The following is a 25,475-nucleotide window of genomic DNA, read 5'->3' as shown; positions in this document are numbered from 1 at the left end:
AAATTGTGCAACAATGTATAAACAAGCTGTACGTAAATTGCAGATCATTCGTAGAGAGAAGACATTGGTGTAAAGGGGAATCGGAAAAGGCTATTTGAGCTGAAATGCAAAGGTGGAGATGCGGAGGGACAGTGTTTCAAGCACACAAGGGGAACTGCTCACTCAGTAGATACAGTAGCTGGTGTGCAAAATAATAAAGAGGCTAGTGTCGCCAGATTAAAGAGTATATGAGGAGACAGGAGAAGACTAGAAAGGTAGGAGGGGGCTGCGTGATGAAGGGCTTTGCACCACAGAGATTTTTTATTTGAGGAGCCGTTGTTGCTCAGTCTTATCCGACTCTTTGTGACAAAGGTGGTCTTTTTTGGCAAAGACAGTGGAGTGACTTGCCATTTTCTTCTCCAGCTCATTTTACAGATGAGGAAACTGAGCTTCTTTGAGGTTAAGGGATTTGCAAAGGGAGGGGAGAGATGGGGGCGCTATTACTGCCCTCCTCTTCCAACTGGGGACAACTGAAGGGAACACTGACGCCCAACTCTCAGGCCAGCGCTCTAACCACTGCACCACCCAGTTGCCTACAACGAGCCCCTGGAAACACAAGAGCAGATTTACAGAAAGACTTCACAAGTGCCTGCCTCGCGGCCCCATCGAGGTGCCCTTGCAACCTCCCCTTGTTTCTGCCACGGACGCGACGGAAGCTCTCTGCGCCTTTGTCCGGCGCGGGGAAGCTCCGGCCCCTCGCCAACCGTTCCCCGGCAAGCGAAGCCAAGACGTCACCTCTCGTTCTCGTTACAATTTTGACAACCAGGGAAATCCCATCAAGACCCACCCCCTAACTCAGAGCTTTCGTAATGCTGATTGGTCGATCCATATCAGAATGGCATCCCCTTCGACCAATAGAGCCGTGAGCAAGGCCGGTTCCTGTGTAAACAAACCCCCAAGGCACTAGCCGCCCTGGGCTCCTCCCCCACGTGGGGACCGTATTGGCCCCTGGGCCAATCCCGGGTCCGGATTTAGTCTGGTTTTAGCCAATCGGTGGCAACCTTTCCGTAGTGGTCTTGCTCCACCCCGGGGGTGGGGGGGACCCCGCCAGAAAACCGGAGTGCCGAATGAGGGGGCGGAATGACGTTTGCAGCAACCAACCAGAAGCAGGGAAGGACCAACTGAGGGGGCGGAGGGAAACTCGTTTCTGGACCAATCCGAGCCAGGGATTCTCCGTCGTTGGGGCTGAACGGCAGGCCCCTCGACCCAATGGGGCCAGCGGGGCGGGGAGCGGCAGCCAATGGGGCGGACGCGGGGGCGGGGCGCGAGGCGAGTGTGCCGAGTGTGGTAACGGAGCGAGTGGCATCGGCGGCGGCGAGGGCTCCGGAGCTCGGGCTGCCCTCTTGGTGCGTGAGGACCACGGCGGCGGTGGCAGTGACGGCGACGAGGGCGGCAGACTCCTGGCGGGCGGAGGAGCCTCTTCTGGGCCCAGGTGAGGAGCAGCTTGCGCGCCGCTGCGCTCCGGCCACGGGGGCGCCCCTCGCCGCGTGCTCCCGGACTCGGCGCGCCCCGTCCCCCCCGCCCCCCCCGTCCCCCGGTCCCGCGTGCGCGCTCCTGAACGCGCGTCCCCGAGGCAGGGGGGGAGGGGAGCGGCGCGGGCGCGCGCCCGGGATTCCTCCCCCGCCGGGCTGCTGCCGGGGGTTCGAATCCTGCCTCAGCCAGGCTTCCTCGGCCTCAGTTTCCTTATCTGTCGTAGATCCCAGAATCTTAGGGGTCACTGGGTCCCCTCTCTCCCGATTGTACGGAAGAGGAAACTGAGGCTCAGGGCCACAAAGCTAGTAAGGATTCGAACCCAGGTCTTTGAGCACTTTACTCACTTCACTTTACAGGCAAGCTCTAAACGTGTGCCAGCCCCAAACCCTGTGATCTCGGTGCCCCATAAACGCCTGTTCGTTCAGGCCCCTTTTTTGGGGTGGGGGTCTCGGACAGTTCGTCTCTCCCCCCTCCCCCAGTCAGTAGGCAGCCCTCGTAGGAGCCCTCCCTGCCGCCCCTGTGGCTGCCTGGAGCCGGGGTCTCGGACTTTGGGGCTCCCTGCCTCCTGCTGACTCGCTTTTCCCCTCACCTTGTCCCCCCCATTCCCCCTCCCCCTCCCCCACCCCGGCTCCGCCTGGAAGAGATTGCCCCGGGGCTCCATAAGCTGGTAAGAAACAAAACTCTTAAACACTGTGGCCTTCCACCCCCATCCTGCCCCCCCTCGGATGGCGAGGTGGCCCTGGTCCAGTCTGCTGAGAATCCCCAACGTGGGTGCTGAGAGTGTGAGGTCGGAGTCATTTCCGTGGCTCCTCCTGGAGGGGACCGTGTGCTTTGGCACCAACGGTGGGCATAGAGATTGAACCCCCCTTGTTGAGGACAGCCCAGGCTGATGGGCCAGGGGCCTTGCTGTCTGACTCTGGGCAGCTGTGGCCCACTGCTTATTGAGAGAATCTGCGTTTCCTAACTGATTTTGGAGGACTCAAAGTGTCCATTCAGCCACTAGATGGGGTGGATTTTTTTTTAATGGAATGAAATTTGGAGTGGAGGCTAAACAGAAGCCTTCCGCGGTTTTTCACTTTGAGTGTTTTTGTGAAAACCCTGCATTGTGCTCTTGACCCAATCCCTGCTTTGTCTCTGATTTTACCAGACTGATCTAGGTTGTCCTTGCTTAGTGGCAGGATGGGGGAGTGGGGAGAATAGCGGTGGGGTGTCCTCCTGTTTGTCACTGTCAGAGCCTTTCGGTGGTGGGGAGAAGTCCCCTTCTCGCCCTCACTTGCTTCCCAATACACTTGTATGGGGCTCTTTTTAAAAGATGAAGCTTCTGCATTTTAGTCAAACAAAATCAGGAGTGGTTGTATACAGCATTGTTCAGAATTGTTATTGTAAAATAACACACCGGCTGGAGGTGACACGTGGCCCTGACTTTCCATATGTTTGAACTGGGTACAATTGCAGCTGTCATTAGGAAAGTCTCCTTATGTTAGAAGTACATGTGAAATGCAGGTCTTGGCCTCTAATGCTACAAAAAGTCTAAGACAGATTTTGTCATTAAAAAAAAAAAAGTGGTTAGACAGTCTGTGTGCCAGAGAGGGGTCAGAGGGAGGAGCTCCAAGTGGTGGGGGGCTGCTTCTGTGAGGCCTTGCAGCCCCTGCCACACCTGCTTTCACCCTGCTTGGTCAACTTTCTCGAATTATCATCAAACTAACACCTGTGCTTAGGCGGTCATTCTTTCCCTGTAGCGAAAAGTACTGCATAGCTCCTTAGTTTTTGCTGAATTTTATAAAACCAATCGCAGGACCATAAGTTTAGGACTGGAAGGGACCAACTCTGTTGTTTTACAGGTGAGGCCCAGAGAGGTTCAGTGACTTCATAACTGTAAGTGGCAGGGTCAGAATTTGAACCCAGGATGTTTCACTCCCAATCCAGGCTTCTTTCCTCTTTCCCACATTTGTTAAGTAATCTCATGTTTGTCTTAGAATATTAACTTAATTCAACTGAGTTAAAAAAAAATTTCAAGTTAGACACTTCCCCACGGCCTTGATGAAGGCCATTTGTTTTGACCAGTAGCCAGTCTGTGTAATACAGACCAAAACTAATCATGCTATACAGGCCATCACATCATTCTTTTCTACTTCTCTGAACTTCTTTGCAAGAATAATGTTCATTTCATGTTTGATTGTAAAACAGATTTCTTTGTCTACGTGACGTCTTGAACGTACTATGGCTGTGCCATATTTTCTTTTGTATTTGTGCAGATGCTGGAGCAGTGAATTGTGGAATTCTCCTTCCTGTCTATCCTGCTTTTAGAACAGTCCTTAAAACATGACTTTCTATTGCCTGTGGCCCCTAGACAGTCTAGGAACCTCAGCCCGAGCTGTCAAGGCTGCCCAGGTTTCCACTGGTCTCCTGTGGCCTTCCTTCCACGCATCCTCTGCTCTCTGCACTCGTCTGTCATTGAACAGGATCCCTTTAGTTTTCATAAGGCTGTGCTTATGCTTTCCTCTGTTCTGCCTTCTCTTTGCTCCACATGCTATGTCGTTCAAGCATCAAGGCTTGTGTGAAAGTGCCAGGAACAGATTTGTTGGTTTATAACTTTTTTGAACTTTTCTAGCAGTCAGAAAGTCAGATTTGGAAGGGCTTCTGGAAGCCAACTAGTCTGGTCTGTACCTGAGCAGGTTTTATTTCTGTGACCTCCAGACTTGGCTTGAAGAACCAGTGACTGCCTCCTGATGCCTCCCATCCCTCTCTCGACTTCTATGAGCTCTCCCTTATGTGTCCTCTGAGTCTGCTTTCTTGGGCCAAGTAAAGCAAGTTTGTTCATCTCCCAGACCTGCTTCTATCTCTTCTCCTCTCAGTCTTCTCTTCTCCAGACTAAACATCCCCAGTTCCTTCAGCTGATTCTCATATGACATAGTCTTGGTCCCTCTGTCGGGCCCTGTTATTCTCCGAACGGTCTCCAGTTTACCAGAGCCTTTCTTAAAATGCCGCTTCCCAGCTGGAGTCAGTATTCCATGTCTGCTGTTACCACAAAGTACTATGGATTTGTGCTTCCCTCCTCCCAGGCAGTTCATTATTTAATACAGTCCAAGATCATGTTAGTGTTTTGGGGGTGCCGTGTCATACTCTTGGCTCAGACTGAACTTGAAGTCAACCAGAACCCAGAGGTTGGTTTTTTTTTCTCCAGATAAATGCCATGCTTCCCTCATCTGATCCTTTGTAAAATGAACTTTTTGAAATCACGTATAAAATTTTAATTTGTCTTAACTAAATTTCACTTTATCCATATCATGAAATTGAACAATTATTTATTCCCATGATGTTCTCTAAATGTTTTAAATGGTCTTGGTGACCCAGATAGAATGCAAGTTTCTTTACAAGGGTAAAGATCAGAACTTCATAGATCTAGCATGCTTACAGAAAATTATGATCAATTAATAAAAGCTTTCCATCTGTGGAGTATTTGGGTCCTATTCATAATTAAATGTATTAAATTGTTAGAAAACTATTCTTGTCTCTTGTGACAGATAGCTAGCTTTAGAGACTATTTCAAATTAATGACAAGAACATACGTTTTTTGTTGCAGTTGATTCATTTTAGTTTATATTCCTTAACCATGCTGGACAGGGAAATTTAATTGCAGTTGTGGTAAAAACTGCAGTTGAATACGGGTTGGATTTCATTGAGCAGCCAGTCATTCTACAAAAGGGAGTTCTGTCATGTGATTTCTTTGATGTAGTACCTCTTGGGGAATCTGGCAGTAATGATATCTATATATGTCCTTGTCAGAGGAATAGGCAGTTGGCTTCTCCGGCTGTATGTTTGTCAAAGACTTTGGGTTTCATTATGTGGACCATCTGAGCTCCAAAATTTAGTTTTTATTTTTTTAAAAAAGTGTTTATAATCAAGTCTTGGATCATGGAACCATAGATTTAGACCATGAGCATCAGCCAATTCCTTTCATTTTATAGATGAGGAAACTGAGGCCCAGAGATGGGAAAGGATCTTCCCATAGGTGGTAAGTGGCGGGACAGAGGTCAGACAGAGGTCATGGAACTCTACAGGCAAGACCTCTTAGGAGCCTGTCTATGCTTTTCCTGTGAGAGAGTTATCTTTTTTTGGCATCATCATCATTATCATGTTCTCATTTGAAAGATTAAAAAAAGATTTTCAAGAAAGACTATCAAAATGGTCAGGGAATTAATATTTGGAACCAGAAATTACTTCAGTGTAGGAGTCTGTCACCTAGTATCAAAAGAGATCTAATTGTCATCTAATGACTGGGCTTCTGAAACCCGTTTAGATGGAAGTCTCTTCCTTCTGGGCTGGGTAGCTCCATTGTTGGTTCTAAGTTTATATGCTGTTCCTATTTCCCTGAGACTGTAATAACTAACTTTCTGTCACCTTGCCAGAGCAATGTGCTTGGCATTGTGGGAACTGTATGACCCTGGTGAGATGGGGCAGGGTCATGGTTCCTGCAGACAATGGCTTGTGATAAGTGGCATGCTATTTAATTGTTTGGAGAGTTTTGCAAACCTTTGGATTGAGAGACTAGGATAGTACCTCTTGATGTATGTGTATGTAAAGTCACTATATATGTGTGTGTGTGTGTGTGTGTGTGTGTGTGTATGTGTGTGTGTGTGTACATATAGTTTCTCTCAATGCTTTTGTATGTATGTATATTTCACTGCTTTTGTTTTTTTCTGGAAGTTACATTCTCCAGATTCTGTCATGTTACAGGTGAATATAGCATTTGATTGTTTTTGCTAAATTTTATTGCAGGTTACTTAGCTACATTGAACCTTCATTACAGTTTGGTACCTTGTTTTTTAATATGTATGAGAGAAGCTGTGATCATCCTCTGTATGTGGGAGAAGCGGATAATTTTGTTTCCCATAGAAGCAGCTGTGGAGAAACTTTGATTTACTATTGATAAGTACTAAGATATCCAAATTCTCTCTTTTTTCATGAACTTTAAAAATTAATTCTAAATGGTGCTTGGAGCAGGAGTACAGATCAGAATTGAATTACTGCCAGAAAGATTTTTTTAATGGGATGAACCAGTATGGAAATTAGGGACACAACCTTTTAGAGTTCCTGATAGGATTGGGATATGGGAGGGAACATGTTTGAGAATGTATCCATGACTTCTGAGGATTGTTAGGCTTTCTTTGGAGTACTAGCACTTTGTTTGGATAACAGACCCCTACCTCCCACTTAAAAAACATCTCTCATCTCTATGTAGGTGAGTACCCTGTCTATTGAGTTTAGTATATTGGTGTGTATGTTTGGGACAGATATTTCAAGTCAAGTCAATAAGCTGTTTGTCAGCAAACATTTATTATGCACCTACTATGTGCTGCGTGCTAAGTGCTAGGCATGCAAAGAAAGGCAAAAACATTTCCTGATCTCAACAAGTTCATAATCGAACTGGAGAGACAACATCCACAAAACTCCTATTTCTACTAATATCATAACTGGGATTTCTAGAGTGCTTGAAGGTGACTTGATTTTATCCTCACAGCTGTCCTGGGAGGTAGGTGCTGTTATTAACTCTGTTTTACATATGAACACTGAGGAAGACAAGGAACCACAACTAGGGTCATACAACTAGAGTCTGAGACTGGCTTTGGACTTTGGTCTTCCTGCCTTGGAGTCCAGCGTGCTGCCCGTTGTACCATCTAACCACATTTATGTCCAAATAAGATGGATCACAAGATTGGTGATAGTAATAGAGGGGGGACATTGGGATGAAAGGGAATGGGGAAGGCATCTTGCAGAAGACAGAATTTTATCTGAGACTTGAAAGTACTCAGGAGCATTCTAGAGGGGGGAATGGCCAGCAAAAATGCACAGAACCTAGAGATTGTGTGAGGAAGAGCTTGGCAGCCACCAGCATCACTGGATCAAAGAGTATTCAGAGCAGAGTAAGTCAGCAAGCCCTAATTAAGTGCTTACTGTGTGCCAGGTACTGTGCTAAGCCCTGGAGTAAGATGTAAGAAGACTTGAAAGAGGGGAAGGACCAGGGTAGGAAAGGCTTTAAAAGCCAAATAGAGGTTTTTATGTTTTGATCCTGGGGGAGATAGGGAGCCACTGGAGTTTATTGAATAGGACATTGACATATTTAGACCTTTGATCGCTGAAGAGAGGATGTACTGGAGTGGAGACTTGTGTGGGGAAGGCCAACCAGTGGCTAGTTGTAGTGATCCAGGAAGGAAGTGATAAGGGGCTGCTCAAGACTGGTGGCACTGCCAGAGAAGAGATGTTAAGAAGAGAGACTTAGAAGCTGGCAACAGATTAGATATGGGAAGGGTCAGGGAAATACTGAGGTTTTGAGTCTGGGTAACTGGTAGGATAGTGGTGCCCTTGACAGAAATAGGGAAATTAGGAAGAAAGGAAGATTTTGGGGAAAAGAAAATGAATTCAATTTTGAATGTATTTGGCTTAAGATGTTTGTGAGACATCCAGTTCAAAATGTCCAGTGGACATCTTGGTGTAACCCCAGAGTGGAGGTCAGCCAAGAGGTTTCAGCTTAATAAATGGATCTGAGAATCAAATGCAGAGATGATCATTGAATCCATGGGAGCTGATGTGATCACTACTGGAAATAATGTAGAAGGAGAAGAGAAGGCGGCTCCAGACAGACCCTGAGAGACGCTGACCTGGATGAAGATCCAGCAAAGCAGATGGAAGACCTAGAGAGAAGAAAGTATCAAGGGGAAGAGAGTGATAGTGTCAGAGGTTGTAGAGAGGTCAGGAAGGAGGAGGATTGAGAAAAGGCCATTAGATTTGCCAAAATTAGGAGGTCACAGTAACTTTGGAGAAAGCAGTTTCTTTTGAATGATGAAGTCAGAAAACAGATTGCAGAGAGTCGAGAAGAGAGGGAGAGGAAAGGAAGTGGAGGCACGTATTGTAGATGGCCTTCTCCAGTAAAAAGGAATGGAGATAGATGGGCCAGATGAAGGTTTTTTGAGGATGAGGGAGACACAGGCATGTTTGTAGGGAGTAGGGGAGCATCCAGTAGCCAAGGAGAAGATTGAAGATAAGGGAGAGAGTAGGGGTGAGAAGGGGCATCTGCTGGAGGAAATGGGGTGGAATGTTGGCCATGTAGAAGGTTGATTTTGGCAAGGAAAAGGGCTCTCTACTGTTATGCAGCTCTATGTCAATGGACTAATGCACGTAGAAAGCTTCCATATTGTCCAGAATTTTAAGTGACAATCAATTCTAAAGGGTTATGTGATGTATTGCAAAAGGAACTCAATTATTACTCAATTAACTCACTGACTTGACATGGGTAGGACTCTACCTGTCTTACTCCTGTCTATAAAACTGATTTAATTTTCCTTTTATGTACTATTTGCTCAGCTATCAGTTGGACAGTTCCAGCTGGATGGCCCTGTAGATATTTAAAAGCAGCATGCTCAAAGAGTTCATTATCTTTCTCCCTCTTCTAGCCCTCCTCTATTTCTGACTCCCCTGTTACTATTGAGGGTTCCACTGTCCTTGTTCCTATTTGCCCAGGTTTAATATCTTTGACTGTTCCTTCTCCATCTCTCTTTATTTCCATCCCTTAGAATCAATCCTTGACTTCCTCAGGTGCTGCTTCTGATGGTAGTTCTAGCCTGATCTCTCCCCCTTACTCCAAACTGCTTTGTATACGTATATGTGTCCATGTTTTAAACCCAGTTAAGGATACAAGCTTCTCAGGGACAGGGATTGTTTCACTGTTGCATGTTTCCCCAGTGTGTTGTGCCAGGGTCCCTGGACCTCTGATGGGCTAACACTCATCGTTTTTAGCCTGACCCCAACCAAGTTTTCTCTTCATGCTTTTCTCCTGTGATCCAGGCTCCACATCCTGCCAGGCATGTCACTGACCCACCTAGGATACCTGGACTTCCAGCTGAGCATTTCTAGCCCAGTTCAGCCCTCCATGCTGCTGTTCTCACTCTGCCTTCTCATCATGCTGCTGTCAGCTCTGACAGCAGTAACCAAATCATCTTTACTATTTCTGGAAGGACATGTCAGATCCTTGCTCTGTGACTACACTTACTATCCCCATGACTTTATTCACCAAAATACACCTTCCTGTTCCCCACTCCCAGATGTGTGATCTTCTGTGGTTAGGATGTATCCTCTTTGAGAACAGGCTTTTTCTGTTCGTATTATTAGTGTTCAGCATCACACGTGGCACATAGTAAGTACCTAATAAATGCCCATTGAATGAATGAGTGAGTGTTACTTTTATTTTGTGAAGAAAACCCATGTACTTTCTAAAAAAAAAAGTTTTTAGATGTTAAGTAAAATTTCAGTTACAGAGTAACAGGAATGAGTTTCAAGAAATGATACTTTGAGATATGCTTAACTATTGAACTAAACTGGTTGTTTGGCTATCTGCAACCCCAAGCAAAAATGGTATTCGTCTCCCTGGAATTGTACCACGTCAAAGATTACAGTTTTAAAATTCTTTATTTAGGACCTACTATGTTCTAGGTGGTGGGCTTTGTGCCGAGAGGAAGGGGGATATCATTGAAAACGTTTCAGCGGGCCCTATGTGGTGACCAAAACTATTAGGAAGCATAATTAATCAGTCAGGGGCATGCAGAGTGAACTGGACAGGGTTTGTGTTTGGATCCAATTCTAATGGACATGACTTAGCCCTCTTCACTATTTTGCTTAGTGACCTCATCAGCTCCCGTGGATTCAGTGATCATCTTTATGATTCCTACTTCTCCTTGTCCAACTTCTGACTTCTGATGTCTTCCTGAACTTCCACTCTCCTGTCTTCAACTTTCCATCTGGCATTTGGAACTGGATGTCCCACAGATATCTTAAACCATACATGTACAAAGCTGAACTCTTTATCTTTTCCCGAGATCTCACCCTCTTCCTAGCTTCCTTATTGTTGTCAAGGGCACCACCATCTTCCAGTTACCCAGGCTTACACCTTTGGTCAGATCATCACCAGCTCCTCACTCACACCCCCATATTCAGTCTGCTGCCTGGAGGTTATTTGATCCTGATTACTTCCAAGATCAAATGTAAAAATCCTATTTTGAAGCCTCTTTGAGCTCTGATGCTAGGATCTCAGGATATTGTGAAAATGGTCAGTAATTCTCAAAGGTGTAAGGTGATATGGAGGGTGATATTAGAGAGCCATGGTTATGTAACCAGGTAACATTTCCATCAAAGCTTTTAATGCATTTGGTCCTCATAGCAGTCCTATGAGGGAGGTGCTAATACTTTTAAAATGGGGAAAATAACAACCTTCCCTGTGGGACTTTTTGTCTTCTTGTTTTGAAAGTGGAGAAGAGAAGAAAGGAGAAGCCACACCTGCTGCTTTTCTTGGAAGAGTTTTGCTTCAGCCAGTTTTTCTTGTCTGTGATAGAACCTCCCAATTTCCATTTCTCTGCTGTGGCTAGATTCAGAAATGGCGGTGGGAAGCCTTGCTGGGTATGGCCTGGTGTAACCTGTGGTCTGTACTTGGAAGCTGACATCTGCCCTGTTTTCCCCCCAGGAGGAGGAGCAAGGGGAGGGGGGTGTGCACTGCCGAGAGGAAGGGTGGAGCCCGGAGCCTGCTGTCTAGACACATCTGGCAAACTGTTCCGACCAAACAGTGTGATGTCATCTCTGAGTCTGGAACCCATCCCAGTTCTCCCAGAAGATCCACGTGTCACATGGAGGGGTTCCATTATCTTCTTGAGGTTGGGTGGGAGACCCAGGATACAATTCCAGGGCTGGAACTTTGACTACAATAACATGGGTCTTGGCCAAATTTTCTTTTCCTTCCCAAGGTCTCAGGCCGTTGTTCTGAGTCCTTGGAGTCAGGGAAGAGCCAGGTTTCTTTTGGATTTCTGTAATTGGATAGGATATTGCAGCACACTCTGCACTTCCCCTGCCCCTCATCCGCAGTGGTTCCTAGGGGGGCTCTGGAGAAGCTCTTGGGCTGGGGTTTTTTACCTAGTCACATAGGAGGGAGACAAGAACAGCTTTCAGAAGCATCTGTAAGTGTAGGTCTCTCCTTAGAATATTTGTTGGGCTCCTCGCCAGAGCCTTCCCTTCAGCCATGATATTTCCCTAGAGCTGGTCTCTGTGCCGGTGTACCATTTCATGGAGAGCCTTCGGGTTCTCACGGTGCTTGAACTGGTGTCACAAAGTGCCCCAAATTACTAGGTACTTAGTGAGGTGGGTGTGTTTCTTTTTCTGAAAGTCATATTGTAATAATGAGTCTTTACTGAGTGTCCCAGGTTGGTTAGTCTGTTGGAATGATAACATCACAAACCTGTTAGGAAAAGCTGTTTATTTAATGTGCTTATTAAGGCTCAAACCTGGGTTTGAGGAGGATGGAGGCTGCCTTGACTTCTGTTGTTAATTGAATGATGTCTCCTCATGAAAATGGGGAGTGGTTTCAGGGGTGTTGCTGTCTCAGGTTAGAAGCCAGGACTTACCTAGTACTCTGAATTCACCAGGTATTTTTTATTGAGCACTTGGCACATCCCCAGGTTGGTGCCAGGAGCTGTAGGAAACACAAACAGAGGAGATCCTCAAGAAGCTTACCTAGCTGAACATGGATGGAGCAGGGAGAGCCTGGGTAAGCTTCCCTCTAGCTTTACAGCCTTGCTACAAGAGCAGTTTGCACAATACACAGACTGCAGCGTGGTCTTAATTTCTAATCATTCAGCATAAACCAGTCCTTATTAAGTGGTAGGATAAGACTCAAGTTCTTAGGCTACTAAGGAGAGGTCAGTAGGGTCATTTTGGTAGCTGATTAGCATTGTCATTTGTTTGAAAGGATGGTAATTAGAACTACATTTCTTAATTTCTTTTTTTGGCTCTGCCGTTGATTCATTCTGTGACCATATTAAAAATTCTTTAGTTGACCTAAAACTCGGTTTTTTAACATAAATTGGTTATCAAGGCAGGACCCAGTTTGTGAAGAGGTTGTGTTTTTAAAAAGTTTTTTGTAATTCAAAATACATGTTCTAATTAAAAAGAAGTATAATTCCAGTCCAGCTGTCTGTTATCTGTCCTGCAGCACTGACTTAGGACTGAGGAGATAAATAGGTAATGAGTCTGTTAAGTCCTTACTGTGTGCCGCCCTTTGCTAAAGACTGAGAATACAAATGAGAGCAAAAAAGACAGAGGAGCTTACGTGGGAAGGGGTGAAGATGGCGCCTAAAACCAGACAACCAGCATTTATGAAGCACCTGCTGCGTACCAAGCTTAAAGGTTGGGGGGAGAAGTGGGCAAGGGGCAAAGTGAGAGCATGGCTGTCTTGGGCACTTCCTCCACTGGAGGTTCTCCAGAAGACTTCTCCAATCAGAGGCAGAAGTTGAAGGGGTGGAGGTGGAGTTCAGAGAGTCAGGAGAGGACCCAGGAGAAGATATATAGGACCCCCCCAAAAAAGGAAAAACCAGCAACCAGACACAGACCCTGCTCTAAAAGAAATTAGATTCTACTACATAAACCAAAAGGTATATGTCTGATGATTTGAGATGTTGCCAAGGGAATCAACCAGAGTTCCAGGTAGGAGACTTCCCTGGGGAAGGAGGCTTGAGATTCTTAGAGGTAGAGGTGAAGAGGGAGGGCATTCTAGACCTGGGGCATGCCTTGGGCTAGGGGGAGAGGGCACAGAAGCGGGACCAGGGGATGAGTAAGGGGCCCAGTTTAACTAGAAGGCCGAGTGTGGGAAAGGGAGCGTCGTGCAATAAGGAATTGGTCACTAGGTTTCCATGCTACTGTCAGAGTATTCATCTTCAATTTGTAGTCCTGTGAACTGTGGGTCAGGTGGCACAAGAAGGATGAGGGAATCACCTCTCTTTTTCTGGGTGGATAGCTGTTCTTTCCCAAAACCTTTTCAAACGCAGTTTGTTTCTGTGATTATCTCCCAGGGTATTCCCCTGCCCCTGCTGAACCCCAGCATCACTGGGCTCAGCTCACCTCTGAGGCTCCTGTCTCCTCCTATGATTGAACTATTTTAAGATCATGAGTATGGTTTTAAAGATAATTCTTATTGAATACAAATGAATCTCCGATTGGTAGAATTTCCGACAGCATCAGGGAAGAGATTTCAGGGAGTAGGAAGACTGCCACATATGTCCCCCTTACTTGAGAGTCTGGACCTTTCCTTCTTCCCATTCATTTTAGCTACCACACACCATTGCTGACTTCCTAGCTTATCGCTTTCATTTTTGAACCCACAGGCTATCTAAAAGTTAGATGCTTTCATAATGACATCATGGCAGTGAGGCCTCAGGTGGTTTGGGGGGGAGAAGGGAGGCCAGGGAGGAGAGTTTGGAATTTGGGGAAAGTTACCTGTTCCCTACGAAGTTAGTCAGAGGGCCCTTGGTTAGTAGAATGATTGATGCGTTGATCCAAAGGTGAATTGCTAGTTATATAATATTACATGGGTTTCTTCCAAGATTTCGTCAGAGTTGTCTTTCTTTGAAAAGCTCACCAGGCAATCCTGAACAACTCCCCTTACTTCTGTGTTTATCACACTGTATTTATTCATCTTAGTAAATTCCTTTTTCCTGAAATACCTGCTTCCCTGTTCATCAGGTATTTTCCCTTTATTCATAAATTTCCCACAATCCTACTCTTCTTTCACACAAACACTGCAAATGGGAAGATGCTGGTTTCTTTTCATTTCCTTCTTAGTCACATTTATTTCAGCGCAGCTTATAAATTTCTCCATTTTGAGCCCTCAGTTCTATTTTAGGTTGTGGATTCTTTGTGTGTCTCAGTCATGGTGGTGGGGCGCTGTTTTTCGGGTATTCTCACTTTTCATTGAAGGCAAAGACTGTGTTTAAGTCCTCTTGTGTACAGTCCCCCTCGCCCTGCCCCCCATGTGCTGATGTTTACTTTGGAGGCCTTGAAATGGCCAGGAGCAGGGGAGGCCAAACTCTGTCTCCTTGAGTCAGCATCTTCACTGCAGAACTAACCTCTCAGGGCTCTGGTAAGAACAAAAAAGATGCTGTTTATAAAGCATTTTGCACACCTTCTTCAGATGTTACATAAATGCTGCAACTTGGGTCCAGCTCTGAGGAGGCTGGATTTGATTCAGTTGGTTATTACAGGGAAGGCACCAGAGGAAATGATAACCAAAAGATTCCTTGTCCTTTAGGGCCTGTGTTCTGGTGTGGGAGAAGAGGCAGAGAACAGGGAGGGGGGAGGAGGGCTTCCACGTGCTGGCAGAGCAGACTTGAAGAGGCCTCGGAGGCAGAGTGGAGTAGGCATGGCCTGGCTGGTGTGGCTTTATGCAAGTGGAAGAAGGAGTATCTGGTTTGGCTTGAATCTAGAGGATGTAAAGTGGAGTAATAGGACAGAAGCCCAGAGGGGTCAGTGGCAGCCAGCTCGTGGAGAGCTAAAAACACCAGGCCGAGATTTTGTATTGTAATCTAGAACACAGGTGGGGAACCTGCAGCTTCAAGGCAACATGTGGTCCCCTAGGTCCTCAAGTGCGGCCCTTTGACTGAATCCAAACTTTACAGAATGAATCCCCTTCATAAAAGGATTTGTTCTGTAAAACTTGGACTTGGTCAAAAGGCTGCACCTAAATAGTTTCCCTACCCTGATCTAGAGGTTCCGAGAGCAGCTGGAGTTTTTAGAAGGGCAGTAACAGGGAGAGCCTTGGTCCTTAGGTAGATTCCTTTGGCATCTGTGAGTAAGAGTGATTCGAGAGGATATGGAGGCCACTTGGGAGGCTGTTAGAATCATCTGGGCCTGAACATGGAGGAGGGGAAGTGGCAGCTCATGTTTTGGGAGGGAGAGGCCAGGGGGACATCAGGGAGGGTGGATTGATTGTGAGGGAAAATAATTCCCTGTGTTTTTGACTGGTTGAGTTAGTGATTCAGAAAGTTGAGTATGTGGGAGCTGGAATTCTGATGAGAATTTTTTGGGGCTGGCTGTGTAGATTGTGGAATCATTTGCATGGATAGAATAGAACTCCTGGGAATGGATGGGAACATTAAATCAGCCAACAGGTGTTTACTAAGCACTTACTGTATGCCAGAAATACAAAAAAAACAACCAAAAATATAAACGTAAGGTAAACTCTCCAGGAGCTTACATTCTGGTAGAGAAGACAGTATGGACAACATTTTGCATGTGTACGATTGTATAGCGTATGGTGAGAGAAGAGAAAAGTCCCCAGGACAGAACATTCACTGAGAGATCCCAACACTTCAAGGGCTGTGGCAGTAAAGACTGAGGAGGAATGATGAGATCAGTAGGAGAACCAGGACATGGCTCCATCAGGGAGGTCTGGGAGGGAGACAGTGTCCAGGAAGAGGAGGTAGACTAGGGTCAAAAGTCAAAGGCTAAGGAAAGGTGGTTGAGCTTGGCAGTGAATGGGTGGAGGTGTAGGGCAGTAGTATGAGGGAATGGTTAGGTCCACAATGAGGCAGTGGCAAGCAGCCAGTATGCAGGGAGAGACTGAGAGAGGGGAGGAGGGAGGGCGTGGAGCTAGCATGAGAACAAGGGCGCATGCAGAGGAGATGAGAAGAGAGGCTGAATGGAGATGGGGGGTTATTGTGGTGTGCAGGGGGAGGGAGGCAGGGGACCCTCAGTTTTAACAAATGGTTTTTACTATGGACTTCACAAATATCCACAAGCATGAGTGTAAAATGGATTGTATTTCAGAGCCTGAGCATTTATTATTTAGTTTCTTGCACTTGTATTCACTTTAACATAATTTGTGTCACCTTCTGAACTTTAAGGCCACACTCTTGAGGCTAGTCCCCTACACGTGCCGCCATATTCATTCTCATCTCACATTTGAGTCACTCCGAGTGCTATTATAATTACTAAAATTATAATCTCATTAGTTAGTGAATCAGTTCTAAGCCCCCATCCCAGTTTGTTAAATAATATTAATTTGATAAACTGTAGAAATATCTTTCCCTATAAGCAGTTCTTCTTGTCTCTCTTTAGAGCCAAACCTTTCATCTCCTATGAAGTAAACATAAAAGCCACTAGCTATGGGATTTATTAACAGTAGAATAAATAAGACAAAAGCGTCCATGATCATCTACAGTGTTTCCACTGTGAGAACTCTCCCCAAGCACCTCTAACCAGCACTTAACTGCTGGTGTCTCAGTTCTGGAATACAGCTTTCCCCCGTCTAGTAGCCAAAGCTGTTCAAGAATTCTCTTCCTAGTGCTGATTCCCAGGAGGGAGGTGCAGCCATCTTGGTGGCCTACGCTTCTGATGCCTCCTGCAGGGGGAGGCTGAGGTTGGCCCACTGCTAGAGCCAGGACTGGCTTTGCTTTTCTCTACGCTCAGTGCTTTGCACGTGTTGACTCAATAAATGCTTGTATATTCACTCAATGGAGAGTGTCAGGTTTGGGGGTTTTTTGTATCTAACACTAGGATTTATAGGATGTAGTCACAAAGCATATGGTAATGAATCTTTTTTTTAAAAACTAAATTTCCTACCTAAATTTCCCCCAGTATATTTTCCCATTCTTTCTTTTCTCAATCCATTTCTCATAACAAAGAATTTTTTTAAATAGAGAGGAAAGATGTTCAGCCAAACCAATCCATACATTGAATAAATCCGACATCATGTGCTGTGTCACCCTTGGGCCCCCTGCCTTTTTAAGGGGGTGAGGAGGTGTCTTTCCGTATCTGTTCTTCGTAGCCGACTTTGCTCTTTATCATTTTGCGCCATTTGTTCTGGCTTGCTTTGGGCGCTTGGTTTTTACTTCTGCTTGCTGTAGTCATTACGTATATGTTTTTTCCTTGGTTCTGCTGACTTTACTCTGTTTCACTTAATGTAAGTCATCCCATTCTCCGTATTCATCAATATTCATTTTTCTTAAAACAGTCATGTTGCATTTCATTTATGCACCACAGTTTGTTAATTAGGCATTCTCCAGTTGATGTGTGTTCTTTGTTTCTAGATCTTTGCTTCTATAAAAACTGTTTCTTTTTGTCGGTAAGAGGGTATTGTCGTTTTAGTCATTTTATTTGCCTCATTTCAAATTTCTTGGCAGAATGGATGTACTGATTCCCAACTCCACCAGCTGTGTCTTAGTGGGCCTTTCTCCAGCCCCTCCATTATTGATTATTCCCATCTTTGCCTGTTTGCTGCATCTGAATTGAAACGTCATGGTTTGTTTTTTTTTTATATTTCTCTTATTGGTAGCGATTTTCAGTCAACAAGTATTTGTTAAACACCTACTGTGTATGAGGCATTGTGCTAAATGCTGATGATACAAAGAAAGACAGAAACTGTCCCTGACCCTAAGGAGCCCACAGTCTGATGGGGGAAACAACATGCGAACAAGATGTGTGCAGGAGCTAATCAGCAGGGGAAGGCTGTAGCGTTGAGGGGGAGAAGGAAAGGCTTCTTGTAGAAAGTGGGAGTACAATATTTCTGCCTTAATATAATTTCCATGGATAAAACGGTGTCTACTGTTGAACCATTTGATGATGCCAAAGACTTTGGTGGCAGGCTTTTTCCAGCTTGTAAGTAGTTGTTGCTTTGGTGGAGGTGGGGATTGTAGAAGGAGTTACTCAGGCCATATCTCCACTGGGATCACTCAGCTGAGGGATGGCTTTGAGGACTGGGCTGAAAGCAGAATGGATGGTTAAGGGTTTTTTAGTGGGGGAAGCTGCAGAGTAGAAGGTACTATTAGTATTGCAACACTAAGAAAGGAAAGAAAAAAATACAAGGAAATATAAAATACACAGAGAACAGATAGCTGTTCAGAGACAATCAGGACATTGTGGAATTACTATGTTACATTTTTTACATGTTTTTAAAAATAATTACATATTTGAGATTCATGGTTTCACACACAATTCTCTTTTTCTGTTGTTTGCATAAGGATATGATCATGTTTGTTGATATCTGTGAAGTTCATAGTAGTCAATAAAGTAGAAGGTGGCACCTGGCTGGGCCTGCCTGGACTAGTGAGCCAAGTGAGCCAGCCCAGGAGGCCTGCAGGCCCCATTCTTGAGAAGCCCTGACATCACTGGGGTAATGCTACACATGTTGTATCAGATAAATCTGCTAAATATATATTTTTTAATTTTTTTCAACATTGGTTTTCTTTTCTTTATTTTTTAAGAATATCCTGGTTTCGCCAATGATATGTAAAACCAGATTTGACTTTTTTCTAAAGTTTTGAGTTCCAAAATTCTGTCCCTCCCCTTTCCCTTCCTGAGATGGTAAATAATCTGATATAGGTTATACATGTGCAATCAAGTAAAACATTTCTACATTAGTCGTTTTGTGGAAGAAATCTCAAACTAAAATTAAAAAAAGGAAATGAAAAATGGTGCAGTTCAGTGTGTTTCAGACATCATCACTTGAGTCCTTTGGAGTCGTCTCAGATCATCATATTGCTGAGAAGAGCTAAGTCATGCATAGTTGTTCATCATATAATATTGCTGTGATTGTGGACAGTATTCTCCTGGCCCTGTTCACTTTACTCTTTATTAGTTCATGCAAGGCTTTCCAGGTTTTTCTGAAATCATCCTGCTTGTCACTTCTTAAAGCACAATAATATTCCATTACATTCATATACCACAAATTATTCAGCCATTCTCCTATTGAAGGGAAACCCTTGAGTTTCCGCTAATTAGCCACCACAAAAAGAGCTGCTTGAAGTATTTTTGTACAAAAATGTTTTTGATCTCTTTGGGATACAGACCTAGCAGTGGTGTTGCTGGATCAAAGGATATGCACAGTTTTATAGCCCTTTGAGCATAGTTCCAAAGTGCTCTCCGGTCCATGATTGGATCAGTTCACAATTCCACCAGCATTGCATTAGTGTCCCAGTTTGCACACATCCCCACCAGCATTTATCATTTTCCTTTTCTGTCATATTAGCCAATATAGTGGGTGTGAGGTGCTACTTCAGAGTTGTTTTAATTTGCATTTCTCAAGTCAGTAATGATGTAGAGCATTTTTTCATATGCCTATAGATAACTGATTTCTTTGTCTGAAAACTGCCAGTTCATATCCTTTGATCATTTATCAGTTTGGGAATGATATGTATTGTTATAAATTTGACTCAATTCTCTATAAATTTGAGATCTTTTTAAACCTGCTTTGGTTTTGTTTGTGCAAAATCTTTTTAATTTTATGTAATCAGAATTATCCATTTTACATTTTGTAATGCTCTCTATGGTTTGTTTGGTGCTAAAATTTATGACCTAAATTCTTCCTTTATACATAGATCTGACAGGTAAACTATTCCATGATCTCCTAATTTGCTTATGGTATCAACCTTTTTGTCTAAATCATGTAACTATTTTAACCTTATCTTGGTGTACAGTGTAAGATGTTGGTCTGTATCTAGTTTCTGCTATACTTCAACATTCATTTAAAAACAATGTTAAGTTCCAAATTCTTTCCCTCTGTCTAGTCCCTTCCCTGCCCATCGAGAAGGCCAGCGATATGATTCCTGTTATACGTGAAGAGTCGTGTAAAACATTTCCATATTAGCCATGTCCTCTGCCACCTCCCCAAAAAAAGCTCTATGATTTTTAGACAATTGACTTACCTTCCTTCTCTAAGTTCTGTTCTCCTCATCTCTATAATCTGGGCTGCATTTTGCCCAAGACACTGTCTGTTCCAGCTCTGACATTCTTTGACTAAAGACTTACCCAGAACTGTTTTCCCCCTAGGAATAACTATGAAAGCAGGCCTCTATATGGGAGGGAAGCTGTATACCACAATAAATCAATGCCATCAAGGCAGCATGGACCCTCTACCTTCACTCTGTCTGGTGGAAGGTACCCAGACTCTTTGTACCATGCTATTAAGTGACGTTCCCTCTTACACCAGGTGCTTCTTTGGCACATGTTAAGATTATACGGGAATCCATGATAGATCTAAACATCAAGTTAAATTAACGACTTCAGGATTATTTAACAGCATCAATTGAAAAGGTGTTGGCCAGTCTCATGAAGGACATCCTATGAAAAGGCCAAATAGAAAAGGCTTCCCTGGAGATGTTGAGGTTTTCCAGGTGTTCTTTGAGGTTGTTGCTGTACTGATCACATGGGGTCCCAGAATTATTATTGAGCTTCCTCAGTGAGATCAAGAGCCTTTCAAAAGAGATTAGTCCAACAGTTCACCGAGGAAGAACCAAGTGGATGGAGAATGCGTATTACTCATGTGCATTTGGAAGAGCAATCAGGTAAGTTGGTCTGGTAGTACGTTTTTGTTTTTTCGAACAGACACTAAAAATGGACATTGAGCTGAGCCCAGAACTGAAAGGAAAAAGCCAACTGGGTCACATTCTGGAATCTGCGCTGAGCTTCAGTGATCTCAGAATAGTTCTGGGCCAAAAGCACTCTTTTTTTTTAAAGAGCATTATTCTTTTATTGCCTCTGTAAAAGTCCTCCTCTGATGTCTCGTGATGATAACATGGAGCTTACCCAAGTTCTCTCAGGCCAGGCTGACAGTGCACAAGCTTTGACAGGTTTTTCTGAGCTAGAAAGTCTTTGGTTGTGGCCCTGGTCACAAACAGTGTCTGTGGGAAAAACCAGCCCAGTCAATCCAGCAGCAGGTCTACTTCTGTTTCCGGTCATGCATTTACTTAATCATGTCTGTCTGTCTGTCTGTCTCTCTCTCTCTGTCTCTCCCTCCCTCTCTCTCTCTCTTTTGCCAAATAATAATAACATCTTTTTCTTCCCAAATGACTGTTCTTACTGTGCTCACCTTAAGTTGGATTATTCAGATTACTTCTCTGTTTGCTCTTTATATAATGTAGGGCCTCCCATCCAGTTGGTCACAAAGCCCAGCTTGGTTGATGGCAAGATAGCATACTTGCCATGTTCCCCTTCTCAGAGCAAGAGAGAATTGCCATGAGGGAGGCCATAGCTCAGAAGGCTGCCACCTTTCTGCTCTCCCTTCATCCCCCGTGTATACTCACTTTAGCCATGGATTTAGCATCCAGCATTTGCTACTCTCAAGGCTTAAGAAAAATACAAAGTAAGCTCTTTCTGTAGGAAGATTGGAAAAGTGATTTACAGTATGGGACATTTTCAGCTTAAAATTACTATCCAGAAAGTTTATACATATTCTGAAAGTTGGTGGTTTAGAATTTAGAATTCATTTTTCCATGGAAACAGTGTTAGGAATTATAAAGACTTTTGCTGAGATTCTGAAGGGGACTTCTGGGCACTTTCAAGGGCATTAGAGGTTGATGACACTGGTTATTATGTCTAATTTTGTTTTATAACTTAATGATTTTCCTTTTTCTGAATACAGATTTATCATTCACACTTCGTGCTTCTCAGTAACGATCAAGGTCACTTTTGGGGCACACAAATGGAATGAAGAGAGGGACAGAGGGAGAGCACAGGAGAAGAGAGGGAAAGACAGTTTCCTGAGGTAACTGGGGAAGAGTTAGAGAAAAAAAGAGAAGAAAGAAAGGGGGGAGGGGATTAGAGATTTGTATGTGCCTATGAGAGAAAATCTGTATAAACTATAATTCATTGAGCCATGGGGAGGAAAGGAGGTGGTTGAGAAGAGACTTTGTGTTAAGTGTTTCTCTTGCCAGTCACTAGACAGGGAGGGTAGCCTTGGTTAGAGTGGAACACACAGTTTGTAACTAATTTTTGATGACTATAAGATGGCTTTAACCCAGGGAGAACTTTATATGTCTTTTAAAGGGGATTAAGTATGTTTCACTATGAGCCTAAAGGAGATTAGGGAATATCTGTTATTGAAATAGGGCAGCTATGGGACACAGTGGATAGAGCACTGCATCTGGAGTCAGGAAGACTCATCTTCCTGAGTTCAAATCCAGCCTCAGACACTTCCTCACTGTGTGATCCTGGACAAGTCACTTAACCCTGTTTCCTCATCTGTAAAATGAGCTGGAGAAGGAAAGGGTATCTTTGCTCAGAAAACCACAAATGGGGTCATGACAAATTGGATACAACTCAAAATTGTTGAAATAGCTCCTTAGTATTTGAGAAATTTAGGCAGCTATGACTATAAATTGTTGAACAAAGTTTCTAGTTTGCTTTGGTAAAGTATACCCCAACTCAGTGAAATCAGAGGTCCAGACTAAAATCTGAGTGATCCCAGGGCTTGAGCCCAGTGTTAGGGACCGTACTGCTATGGCAAACTAAGGAAAATAAGATTCTTTGTAAACCATAAAGCTCTCTGTCAATGAATGGTTACATTTTCAGCATCCCTGGGGCTTTGCAAGATAACTCGGTGGGGTATGGGTTTTACCTTTTTGACATCATTGAGCAACCATAACAAAAATAGAGTGGAAAATAGGTTAGAACCTAGTGACATCATGTCAGATTTCAGTTATTTCTTCTGCTTGCAATTTACATTTAAAATAAAGTTGGTTTCCTTTTTGCCTTTTTAACATCTTTTTCCATGGACAATTGCTTGAAACCTCCCCTTTCCCCCAACACTTTCTTGGCTTCTTTACATGTTGAGCTTTTGAACACTTACTGTCAGACTTCTTTGGGTGAATGAAATCAATGTTGTGTGTACTTCCAAGGCACAGGCGACACCTTTTTACTTGGATTCAGTGTAAGGCTGCTAAGGCAGCAGCATTTGTACACCAAAGCTGCTGATGGATCATTTGCAGGGCGGATGCCAAGAAATCCCTTTATGATCTCTTAGAATACCACACTTCTTAGGGAGCAAATAGAATGAATGGTACCCTGCATGGAGGAGATGGACTGTCATTTTGAGACCGACATAGGACAGTAGACACATGCACACACATGCACACGCACACGCACACACACACACACACACACACACACACACACACACACACACACACACTCTCTCTGTCTCTCTCTGTCTCTCTCTCTCTCTCTTAGCCCAGACTTACATCTCTTCCTGGGAGATCCCAGAGAAGAGCAGTGGGTTCATTTAGTAAATGAGAGAGCGGATAGTGATGTTGAAAACAATAGAAATGTAGTTGTGATTTTTCATGAAAAATGTTTGACTTATCCTATAGCTTATTTTTCAAATATTTTTGTCTTTGAATTTTATTTTTAAAGGAGGCTCTAAGTCTTTAGTTCATTATACTCAAGTCACTAAAGTTAAAGACAGGAAATGTGTACAAAACAAGGTTCAGCCTGAAAAGAAAAATATTTGGCAAAATACCTGGAAATAAAAGAATCCTGTACTGAAGAAGAAATCGGAGGGTTAGACAACAGTGGTAAGGTCACAGGTTGCCTAGCTAGAAGTGAGGAATAGACGACAGAGGGAAGGAAGAACGGACGAAAAATGAAGCTGGTGAAAGTGATCAAGGAAAAGCAGCCTGAAATGTGGCTCCTGGAGGAGCGAATTGGAATCTGCAACTCTCCCTAAGAGTGAGGAGTTCCTATACGCTAGTTAAACCAGACTGTTCTGTGTGTTCTGCACACTAAGTAGTCCTTACATTGAAGGCACTCTTCCGAGTTCAGGCCTATAAAGACGGTCCAGTCTCTGTCTCAAAGAAATTACAGCCAGTAAAGGAGATGAGATACACACAAGTAATAACTGTAAAGCAGGGGGAAAAATGACCACCTACATTGAAGAGATCAAAGAGAGTGAACTGAGATAAAAAGAGGGGCAGGAGCATTTCAGGGGTGAAGGGAGGTGGCAGCTTAGCCAGGTCTAGAGAGATGGGAGGAAAGAGTCACATACCATCTCAGGCATGGGGGCAGGGGCAGGGAAGGAAATTCTAGAGGACAGAAGGAGGTCAGGAAGCACACCGTTTGAGAAGAAGATGGGATTCCGCAGAATTGGAATACTTGATTCAATATAAATTAATGGGGAACTTAAAGGATCTAACCCTTTAGAGAATTCTGAGACATGGCTTCTCAGAATTCAAATTTTAAGACTTTGACTCCGAGAGCAGAAAGAACTAGAACCTTTGGGGTTACAGAAGGAACTTGCAAACAGGGAGAGCTGTCCAGCAGTGGAAGACACTGCTTTGAGAGCAAATGAAGTGAATACTGGCCAGTGTTCAAGCTAGAGGCTGTCAGGTATGGAGTAGAGAGATGCATTCTTGCATGCGGTGGGAGGATGAGTTCCATGACCTTGAGGCAATTCAGCCCTTAAGGTTCAGTGATATTGCTTATGCTGGCAACATGCTAGCATCTGGGTTAGAGAACATCAAAGGGAAACAAAAATGAATGGAACCTAAGCCTGGAATGATGCTGCTTGATGTCAGTAGATCTAGGGTTGGTAATTGTCCCAACGGAAACATCAGTGGTTTCAAATTAGATTGGATGAAATGGCTAAAATACTGAAGGCCTCCAAGCAGTCCTTCTCAAACACGTGCCCCAGTTGTAGCTTGGTGTGGTGTATGTGAATTGTTGGGGACTTGTGCCTGTGTGCACAGGCAAGGCTTTTCAAATTCTGTACCACAACAGAACTCCTCATGGCAAAGAATCCCATTGGGCCTTGAGCAGAAAAAGTTTTAAGAAGTCCTGTGAGTGGGCAGATGACTCATTTTTGCCCCCGTTGCCCCAGCAGGCACTTTCTGGTTCTTCATAAATTAGTTCCAAGGCTGGCATGGATTGGCAGATACAGTGTCACAGCAAATGAAGACCTTGGAGTTCAAAGCACAGCTGGTTTTCAGGTCTAAAACACTGGATTTTCAGGGTGCAAAACTGATGAAATGTGTACATGAGATTTAATGTAACATTTGTAGATATGAGCTGCCCCAGGCCAATCTCAGCCACTGTCTTTTATTTGCAGACCCTAATCCGTAATGGAGTGTACTGGACCAAATTGTTGCTTAAGCATTTTTTTGGTAGTAAAAAGAACCATATGCTTTCTGTCTTGAGCCAGAATGCACAGCTGCTGTTTCCCATCTTCCAGAAATTTTTCATTAACTTCTCTGTAGAAAAGAGTCTGGTTTTTAAAAAAAATCAAGTTTGGCTTTCAGAATATAGTTGAGATCTAAGCTTCAGAAATACCCAAACCGAGCATGTAACCCCTTACCTGTCACAACTGTTGGTGGGAAGTTGCCTGG

General features: G+C 44.1%; 1 protein-coding gene across 5 annotated transcripts in view; it reads left to right on the top strand.

Moving 5' to 3' along the window:
- Window positions 1-1,286: 1,286 nt before the first annotated feature.
- The window catches only part of PAIP2B (poly(A) binding protein interacting protein 2B), a 65,084-nt gene continuing 40,895 nt past the window's right edge, over window positions 1,287-25,475 (top strand). The window contains exon 1 of one of the 5 annotated variants that reach the window (XM_072641403.1): window positions 1,287-1,471. The gene's annotated coding sequence lies outside the window, so the exon portion shown is untranslated. The other 4 variants (XM_072638196.1, XM_072639081.1, XM_072638513.1 and 1 more) reach the window with 4 other exon arrangements.

The sequence above is a fragment of the Notamacropus eugenii genome, chromosome 1 (assembly GCF_028372415.1).
Source record: "Notamacropus eugenii isolate mMacEug1 chromosome 1, mMacEug1.pri_v2, whole genome shotgun sequence".
NCBI lineage: Eukaryota > Metazoa > Chordata > Mammalia > Diprotodontia > Macropodidae > Notamacropus > Notamacropus eugenii.
The sequence above is the reverse complement of the archived record's forward strand: the minus strand, read 5'-3'. Positions and strand labels throughout refer to the sequence as shown.